Below are 9,419 nucleotides of genomic sequence, written 5' to 3'. Positions count from 1 at the left end.
ATGGAACGCTACACATTCCTGAGCTGGACCCTGATAAAGCCATCTGAAGGTGACATTTTAGTCTATTGTAGCTTTTGGTCTACTATAATGGGGATTTTATCAAATAGAAGATCCTCTGGATCCTTCTCTTTTGTCACCACTGAAGCATGTTGCAGTGGTGCAGCCAATGGCTGTGCTTGCACAGAATGTGCATAGCCTCTGAGCTAGGAAGCAGAAAAGCTGGCCATACACTAGAACAGTGGTAGCCAACCACGGTCCTCGGAAGCTACCAACAGTTCACATTTTCCAGACAACCTAGCTGCTGCACAGGTGCACTCATTACTAGCTGAAACATTTTCAAAGAGCCACAGGTGGAGCTAATTACTTCACTTGGGATTCTGTGAGGAGATCTGGAAAACATTAATTGTTGGTAGCTCTTGAGGACTGGAGTTGGCTGCCCCAGCACTAGAACAACCTGCATATGACCTGGTCATCTACATCGTATGCAGGTCATTCTAATGTACGGCCAGCTTAAACTTTCTCTCTGCCTGCAGCACTTTACCACGCTGTGCTTTTATTGCCGATAAATCTGAATGAAAATGTACATATACACTGTGATTATTTAGGCAATAGAAAGGAATCACATATGCATTCAAAATGGGATTTATTATAAATATGCTACTCACACCACTCACATGCATTCAATTATATAATATAATTATATTATACAAGCTGGTCCACGCAAAAATTTCACATGCATCTTAGTACATTTTCTACTTTGATTTGTAAACAAACAATACAATGTGCAATTGTAAATTAACAATTTGTCAGAAGCGGAGAACTTTTTTTTACCTAATTTATGGATTGTGGTTAAGTATGAAGGGAGAAAAAGGGTTCGAACCAAAAATCACCATCTAGAAATAATATATATGATAATCATATAAATCTGTTCTCACATCTTTAGAGCAGACATCAGAGGGGTGGATTTCCAGATTAATGTAGGGCTATTGAAATGGGGAACTCACCACAATTACCAATTGCATGCAATAGCTGCTGTGTGACCATAAAATACCAGGGTTGTCTACTCTCCCAGAATGGGCAAAAAGCTCCCGGAAATCGGGTCCACCTCCGGGCCCCAGCCTCTCACAATTTCCCCTCGGCGGGTCGGATGACGTGAATCGCGTCATTGTACAATGCCTGAAATACCGGCATTGCAATGTGGGTATCGTGGTCATGATGATGCGATCGCGGTGGCCACACTCTCGCACACGTCAGATGACCCCACTGCATATGTCCTGTAGCTTCTTCCGCTAGAATTAGGCAACCCTGGACCATATCTGCATTAGGCACAATGACAGCAAGTGCCTTGTGCTCTATGGTGATGCGGTGCAGATTGTGGCCATAAATTCAATGCTAGTAAATGAACAAAACAATGGTCAGCGAATTTCGGTGACCTAAATCATCTAATGTATTGGTGAGTAAATAATATATAAAGTTAAATTGAAAATAAATGCAATAAAAGTATATATATATATATATATATACACTGGACTCGTCAACTTATCTAAGAAGACCCTTTCACAATCCCAAATCGAGATACTAAATAAAGGCCTTAAATTCGCCCCAGATAAACATTCCAAGAAATTCGAACTATTTATCGATCTCAATAAATACATTAGAAGGTTGACATTAGAGAGGCATTTTTTAAAAAATCCAGCCATTCAGTCTACAACACCAAAACCAATTGTAGCTCCACCATCTAAATTTTTCCCCGTAGAATCGAAAGGACATCATATGGAATTATTCTATGACCTGGTAAAAGAAGATCTAAAAAATCTAAAGATAAACGACAAAAAGTGCAGCAACCTCTCATCACAAGAAAATAAAGCATTAAAAGAGCTTAAATTGGATGATGAATTAGTTATAAAAATAGCAGATAAGGGAGGAGCTGTAGTCATACAGGATCGAACTAATTATCTTATTGAAGCTCAGAAATTAATAGATGATCCAACCACTTATGCAAAACTAGGTACGAATCCTGTTGAGTCCTATAAAGATGAACTCCTTATTCTATTAAATAAAGCACAGAGAGAAAATGTTATCTGTAAAAAAGAATGGGAATACCTATATGTCGAAAAACCCAAAACACCATTGCTGTACCATATACCGAAAATACACAAAAATAAAACCCATCCACCAGGTCGACCAATAGTGGCAGGAGTTGAGTTAGTTACGGCCAATTTATCTCACTACCTCGATTTGAAATTACAACCTTATGTTAGAGTACAGAAATCATACTTAAAAGATTCCACACAGGTCCTTAGAGAGTTAGAAAGCATTACATGAGAGTCCACCTACAGGTGGGTCACGATAGATGTTCAGGCCCTTTATACTTGCATACCACACATAAAAGGAGTGGAAGCTGTTAAAGATATATTATCTAAAGATAAAGAGATCACGGAAAAGGAAAGAACATTCATACTGGAGGGAATATTATTTGTCCTTACCCACAACCACTTTGAGTTTAATAACACCCATTATGTTCAAAAACAAGGCATGGCCATGAGCACAAAGTTTGCCCCGGCCTACGCCAACATATTTATGAATAATTGGGAGTGTGAAACATTGTATGATGGAGAAAACTATAAAAATAATAACATCAAATTTTACAGAAGGTATATAGACGACCTAATCCTTGTGTGGGAAGGGGATAAACCAAGCCTGGATCTTTTCATTCAAAGTCTACAAATTAATAGTTGCAACTTGAAATTTACATATAAGGAACATGAGGTAGAAATAGATTTTTTGGATATAGTATTGTCAGTTGATTCTGACAACAAGATCAATACCAAAACATTTTTTTTTAAAACCGACGCCAATAGCTATATACCTGCTAATAGCTGCCATCTGGACAGATGGAAGAACAATGTTCCTTAGGCCCAATTTATTAGAATTCGAAAAAATTGCAGCAATGTGGAAACCTATTGGGAGCAATCTAATTTATTGGTAAAGAATTTTTTAGACAGAGGATATAAAAAATCTAATATCCAAAAAGACCAGATAAGAGCCTCCACGTTAAATAGACAAGATCTCATCCAAGTAAAGATAAAGGAACCCCCTAAAAAACTAAGGCCTTTTATCACACAATACAGCCAAGAAAACAAGATGATTAAGAAATGCCTTGAGAAACATTGGTATCTGTTAAAGATGGACCCAATCTTAGGCCCTCACCTCCCCATTAGACCTGACATAGTCTTCAGGAAGGCAAAAAACTTAAAAAGCATTCTTGCCCCAAGTAGACTAAAACAGATTGAGAATAAAGATCCTGTACCTATGCTAGATAGGAAGGGACTTTACCCTTGCAACAGATGTATTTGTTGTAAGCATATAGAAAGGAAGGGCCCTAGCATACCCGAAAATTTGAAAAGAGAGTTTAAAATGAGCAGTATTGTGACGTGCAATTCCACATACGTTGTATATATTGTTAAATGCGGCTGCAATCTATCTTATGTGGGTAAAACGAAAAGAACCTTAAAAATAAGGATTCAGGAGCATTTACGTAATATAAAAAGAAAGGTGCAGACACATAGCCTACCAAGGCATTTCGAACTCAAACATAATTCTGAAATCAGTTCCTTTAAATTCTCCGTCCTGGAACAAATTAAGGAAGATCCAAGAGGAGGAGATAGGGACAAGTTATTAATTATGAGAGAATCGTTTTGAATTTATTCCTTAGATACTATGGTCCCAAAGGGCCTGAACGAGACGATTGAGATCACTCCGTTCCTGTAGTCTGAAACCCACATAGATCCTCTGCAGCCGTGTTGATATCCTTCTTTTGTTATGTAAAAATTGTTAAAAAAGGTTAATCTATATTGAAAGTATGTTTCATACAATGTGCTACAATAAGTCCACTATGTCACATATATATGTATGTAATTAAGAGTGAATTAACATGAATGGAACAAAATAATAATATAAGGAATCAGTATCATTGTTTAATGTGTTTGTGTATATATATATATATATTGTAAAAAGGACAAATGTACCAATGATATGTTTGTATGAAATAAGTGTATTGTGCTATTTCTTGATAAATAACTTATAGGAAATCATATTGAACATTATGTGATAAAACTGAAACCTCATGTATTGTAAAGGATGTAAAAATGAATCTTTTTGTAAAGCAAGCACCATTCCAGATTAATTATCCCATGATAGGTAACATCTATCGGGAATATATAGGCTATATATAGCTTTATTTAATAAATATATGTGGGTAAATTCTATATATACTATCTTATTTAGATAAGTATCATAAAATAGTAACAATAGTTATGATGGGAAAAGGGCACCATTTGAAACATAAAATATACTTGATGCGATCACTATTACAATATAACTTACTTTATACCGAAAGAAAAGGTCATTAAAACTTAAACTAAAAATAAAATAACAACACACTCCATCAAGAAGTATTTGAATACATAGTCCCGATAAAAATAAAATATATAAAGAAAGTAATATTAAAAATGGAATTACACCCCCGGCGCATGAAAAAATATTGAAGATGGTGGTGCGTTCCACTCGAACGAGTGACACGCATAACGCCAATCACAAGAGCTAACATAGATGCAAGATACCGCAAAGCGGAAGTATGTACTTCCGGAAAGGAGTAATGATGGCGGTGCGCTCCATTAGAAGAACGAGTGACACGCATGACGTCTAACACTAGAGCCGATGTGGGCGCTGGAGAGCGCTAAGCGGAAGTAAGTACTTCCAAAAAGGGATCATGCGGTCCACCAAATAAGGTGGAACGCTGAGGGACCTATCAGGAATTAACCTATATGTCATAAAAATGGCGGTGTGTTCCACTAGCCCGCAAGTGGAACGCAAACCAGCCTATTAAGGCTATTTTCTGTATATTTAGATACCTAACTAATTCATATACCTATATATAGTATTTAGGAGTTTAGTACTGGCCCTACCAAGTTAGAAAGATTAAGTATATGTATAATTAGGGACACTTACGCACAGCCAATAATGCACGTTTACCAAAACAATTAAATTATTATATAAGCACCAGAATATATGGAGCCATTTGTGTGTACATATGGATAAATAATAATAATAATAATAATAATAATAATAATAATAGGATTTTATCCATTAAAGACTATTTATAAGTAAATACATTTCAGAGACCACAGGAAGTGAGGTCACAGATCACTCCCTATAAATAGAGACACCAGAGCACACACAAATCACTTGCACTTTGGACACAGAGGAGTTCACTACTGCTGGTTGAGCCAGGTAAAAGAGGTTCTATTGACTATATATGGGATTGTTCATAGGGAATGATGTTTGCTATTGTTTACTATGATTGTAATACTATACTTTGTATATTACCCATTAGGGAATATCTGCCTCTGTTGGATTTCAGAAAGTAATCCTTAAAAGGATCAAATTATTATTCACTTATTGGAGGTATGTAAAAAAAATTTACATTTTTTTAAAAAAAATATATAAAGAAATAAAAATGAGCTGAAAGAATATATAAATGTATTTAAAAATTATTGGTAGGATCAAAATATTATTGTCCTTGTCTCTATATAGAGTAAAAACTGAAGCCCAATTTTTTATCAAAGTTTGGATCATGGCACATGTGGGAATTTGTGATTAATACCCATTTAAAGGCCCTAATTGGATTGGTATGTATATGAAATTAAAATCTGATAATTATTTTGAAAAATAAGTTACTCACCTTTGTATATGAATAATTATAAAAACTATGTTATTAGATATCTACCCTGTAAGAGGGGAGAAGCATCCATCTATAAGAGGATTCAGAACTACTTATATTAAAAGTAAAAGTGAAAGTCAAAGCAGATATATGGGATATTCACTTAATATATTTTAAAGGTAATATGAATCGAAATTACTTATATATGTGTATGTGTGTATAAACATACAAGACCGCAATACCATTGAGTTTCAAACATGTTGATTTATTAATAGTGAAAGTACACCTGGTGAAGAAAAAACTCTGCATATTAAAAATTGAAATTAGACCAATCAGGAAATAGTAAAAATCCTATAAAGACTTAAGAAGGTACGTTATATTGATCAAACATACAAATATAATAAATTTAGCTCTCTTGGTGGGGGTTTCTTCTCTCCTCCCCCCCCCCCCCCCCCAGTTTCCTCCCAATCTGGTAATAAAGACAAATCTGTTCCTTCAATCTTGTGGTGAAATGAATAACTACTAAATCCTCCACTTACCAAAAGAATTCTCCAAAAAATATTTTGTCTGTCCTTTAAGAATAACCTGTTTAATCAAAATTGTCAATATTGTTATGTCTTTCCTATTGTCATATTGAATGTTTACCAATTTGTTCTACTTTTGTAGATTTTTTGTAAAGCACCCCTGATGAAGTCTCATTGTGAGACGAAATGCGTCGGGCTTTTATTTACATCCACTTTGTAAGAAAATCCTGTGACAAGGAACAACAGTGTAAATTTGTTTTTTAAAAAGTGTACATTTTTTATAAATGTTTTATAATTGAAAATATTGGTCTATGGATGTTTGAAAGAAAGGAAAGACTAATAGAGAACTAAGGGCGCTCGATAACACTATTGTGGTGGTGTTAGATTGAAGTAGCCTCACTAGTAGGAGGCTAAGTGTTATAAGCGACCTACCTGTATTTCTAACACTAGCACATATTTGGGAATTTTGTATTATATATATATATATATATATATATATCTCCTATATATTTGGCTACATCTGTCACTCAAAGTGGGTGTCTGTGTCTATAACGCTCTGTTCCTGGACTTTCCTCTTAATGTGTGATTGCCTTCATCTGTGCTGAACACCTTTCTGAGAAATTAACCTGTTTAAAACAGGTGATGGGAATCATACATTAAGGGGAAGTCTAGAAACAGAGCATTGTGTCCCTCCTGGAGAGGGTCATGTTGGGAGGTATGTGACAGAGAACCAGCCCAGTGAGCCCACAGAGAGTGCCAGACACCCACTGCCTTCCCATGTTGCCCAGCACTGCTACTCCACAGCCACCAGGTGAGCGCCCCCCTCCCGCGATTTGCGGCAAAACCTTCCCCCCCGCGTGCCCCCCCCTCCCGTGATTCGCGGCAAAAACACCCGCTCCCCCGCGACCCCCCCTACCGCGATTCGCAGCAAAAACACCCCCGCGACCCCCCCTCCCGCGATTCGCTGCAAAAAGAAACCCCCCACGACCCCGCCCGCAATTCGCGGCATAACCACCACCCCGCGACCCCCCCCCTCCCGCGAATCGCGGCAAACCCTCCCCGTGACCCCCCCCCGAATCGCAGAAAAAACACCCCCCCCCCGCGACCTCCCTCCCGCGATTTGCGGCAAAAAGAACCCCCCGCGACCCCCCCTTGCACAATTGGCGGCACCCCCCCTGCGACCCCCCTCCCGCGATTCGCGGCACCCCCCCCCCCCCCGCAATTCGCAGCAGCCCCAGGATTAAATGGCACATGCAAAACACTGACATGGCTATGGTCGACAATGAAAAAGGTTGACATGAGTTTTTGAAGATTTATTTTTAATTTTTTTATTTTTTTTATATTCATTGTCATGTGTCGACATGGACACCAATGAAGTGGCACACTTATGTCAACATTTACATGTGTTGCCCTTTCTGTGTTGATTTTTTCTTGTGGCGATTCGCGTCACACCCCCCGCAACCCCCCCCTCCCGCGATTCGCGGCACCCCCCGTGACCCCCCACCTCCCGCAATTCGCGGCAACCCCCCACCGGAACCCCTGTGAACCCCGCCCTCCCGCGATTCGCGGCACCCACCCCCGCAATTCGCGGCACCCCCCCGTGATTCGCGGCAGCTCCAGAATTAAATTGCACATGGAAAACACTGACATGGCTATGGTCGACAATGAAAAAGGTTGACATGAGTTTTTGAAGTTTTTTTTTCCATTTTTTGAATATTTTCATATTCATTCTCATGTGTCGACATGGACACCAATTAAGTGCCACACTTATGTCAACATTTACATGTGTTGACCTTTCTGTGTTGATTTTATCTTGTGGCGATTTGCGTCACACCCCCCCACCCCCCCCCCCCACCACAACCCCCACTCCCGCGATTCACGGCACACACACCTCCCCCGCGATTCTCGGCACCCCACCCCGTGACCCCCCTCCCGTGATTCACGGCACACCCAGGGCCGGCGCCACCACTAGGCAGAGCTAGGCATTTGCCTAGGGCGCCGGCCACTGGAGGGCGGTAATGAGCTGCCTAGGAGAGGTACCATAGAGGTACCATAGAAAGCTGGGAGCAGGACAGGTAAGACAGTGGGCTTACCTCTCCCTCCCCCCAACCCGCCCATGAATCAACGCTATCCTCCCCCCCTGGACATGGAGGCTGCGGGCACCCATCGAAGTATAGCCCGCACACCCACCAGAGCACATGCGCCCATTGCAGTATCGCCTGCAAACACCCCCCCCCCCCCGAAGCGCCGGCTGCAGTATCGCCCAGACCCCCCCTCCTCCCGGAGCATGGCCGCCTGCCGCAGTATCGCTCGCCCCCCGGAGCGCGTGCGGGGGGGGGTGCATTGGGCGGCGGGCAGAGGATTTGCCTGGGGCGGGGGGGAGGCTTGCACCGGCCCTGGGCACACCCCCGCGACCCCCCCTCCCATGATTCGCCGCAACCCCCGCCCCGTAACCCCCCCTCCCGCGATTCGCGGCACCCACCCCCGCGACCCCCCCTCCCGCAATTCGCGGCACCCCCCCGCGATTCGCGGCAGCTCCAGAATTAAATTGCACATGGAAAACACTGACATGGCTATGGTCGACAATGAAAAAGGTTGACCTGAGTTTTTGAAGTTTTTTTTTTTCATTTTTTGAATGTTTTCATATTCATTCTCATGTGTCGACATGGACACCAATGAAGTGCCACACTTATGTCAACATTTACATGTGTTGACCTTTCTGTGTCGATTTTTTCTTGTGGCGATTCGCGTCACACCCCCCCCACCCCCCCCGCAACCCCCACTCCCGCGATTCACGGCACACACACACACCCCCCGCGATTCTCGGCACCCCACCCCGTGACCCCCCCTCCCGTGATTCACGGCACACCCCCCGCGACCCCCCCTACCATGATTCGCCGCAACCCCCGCCCCCATAACCCCCCTCCCGCGATTTGCGGCAACCCACCCCGCGACCCCCCTCCCGCGATTCTCTGCAATCCCTCCCGCGATTCGCAGCATCCACCCCCCCACAACCCCCCCTCCTGCAATTCGCGGCACCCCACGCGCCCCCCCCCTCCTGCAATTCGCGGCACCCTCCGCGACCCCCCCCTCCCGCGACTCGCGGACACCTAAGTTGCAATACAGGGCATCTTTCATACAATTCTAAGCATATTTCTCATATACAAACGTTA

The sequence above is a fragment of the Crinia signifera genome, chromosome 8 (assembly GCF_055691185.1).
Source record: "Crinia signifera chromosome 8, ASM5569118v1, whole genome shotgun sequence".
In the NCBI taxonomy this organism is placed as follows: Eukaryota; Metazoa; Chordata; class Amphibia; order Anura; family Myobatrachidae; genus Crinia; species Crinia signifera.
The sequence above is the reverse complement of the archived record's forward strand: the minus strand, read 5'-3'. Positions refer to the sequence as shown.